We start from the raw sequence: 1,341 nt of genomic DNA on the forward strand, positions 1-1,341 counted from the left end.
ACTATATTGTTCACTCGTGGGTCCTTCTCACTGTTATTCACTCGTGGGCCCTTCTCACTATATTGTTCACTCGTGGGCCCTTCTCACTCAGTATTATTCTCTCGTGGACCCGGCCTTCTCACTATATTGTTCACTCGTGGGTCCTTCTCACTGTTATTCACTCGTGGGCCCTTCTCACTATATTGTTCACTCGTGGGCCCTTCTCACTATTATTCTCTCGTGGACCCTTCTCACTATATTGTTCACTTGTGGGTCCTTCTCACTGTTATTCTCTCGTGGGCCCTTCTCACTATATTGTTCACTCGTGGGCCCTTCTCACTGTTATTCTCTCGTGGGCCCTTCTCACTGTTATTCTCTCGTGGGCCCTTCTCTTATTATTCTCTCGTGGGCCCTTCTGACTATATTGTTCACTCGTGGGCCCTTCTCACTGTTATTCTCTCGTGGGCCCTTCTCACTGTTATTCTCTCGTGGGCCCTTCTCTTATTCTCTCGTGGGCCCTTCTCGCTATATTGTTTATTGTGGGTCCTTCTCACTGTTATTCTCTCGTAGGTCCTGCTTAGTGTTGTTCACTTGTGGGCCCTTTCACTATTGTTTTCTTGTGGATCCTGTTATTAGTCTCTCGTGGGTACTGCTCAGTATATTAGACAGTTCTCTGGATCCTAGCTGCTATTTTTTTCTCACCTGAATTAAAGCACATAGTCAGTATTAATTAATAAATTTAATTCATCTCCTCTTATGATCCTCTTTTCTCTCTTTTTTGTCTGACAAACCATTACTAACAATTTATGTACATTTTTAGTTTTACTTGATCCTGACTCTATATGCAAGTGTTTATCTTTTGTCTTGTTGCTCTAGCACTTTTGGTTAGTTACTAAAATTATTTTGCATTTTACATTATACCACTTTTCTAGGTACATGTATCTGATTACTGGTCAGGTATGGCCTTTATAAGACTAGTGAATACATCCGTTCTTTCTGATAGCAAGATATTGTTGCCGTGGTCTATTATTCGATTGAATGATGAAGCAATTACGATTGAAGAGTTTTACAGAGATTGTGTTGAGCCTCGATTAGAGGGTAATCATTTTCAAGTATCTTCAGCTTATGTAGGGCAGGACAGAAATTCACTAGATCTTGTGGACGAACTCAGTTTACCAGTTTTATCAGTAGTCTCATTATTTGGGCCATTCCTCAGGTATTTAGTAGTTTCTACTTCTCCTTCTCCTGTACACAATGATGTATCTACACATAACTCTACTTTACTAACAGTTCAAGCTTATTCTGTAAATGAGAGAACAAGGAAAGATAAACTATTTAATGATATTGTTTCTTTTCTTGCAT

At 40.0% G+C, this 1,341-nt stretch overlaps 1 long non-coding RNA gene across 1 annotated transcript; it reads left to right on the forward strand.

Annotated features, from left to right (window-relative positions):
* Positions 1–536: 536 nt before the first annotated feature.
* LOC109588367 (uncharacterized) lies at positions 537–1,333 on the forward strand. Its single transcript, XR_002188117.1, has 3 exons — positions 537–698; positions 800–863; positions 912–1,333. It is a non-coding gene; the product is annotated as an uncharacterized LOC109588367 (long non-coding RNA).
* The last annotated feature ends 8 nt before the right edge of the window (positions 1,334–1,341 follow it).

This window comes from Amphimedon queenslandica, unplaced genomic scaffold, assembly GCF_000090795.2.
Source record: "Amphimedon queenslandica unplaced genomic scaffold, v1.1 AMPQUscaffold_12130, whole genome shotgun sequence".
Lineage (NCBI taxonomy): Eukaryota > Metazoa > Porifera > Demospongiae > Haplosclerida > Niphatidae > Amphimedon > Amphimedon queenslandica.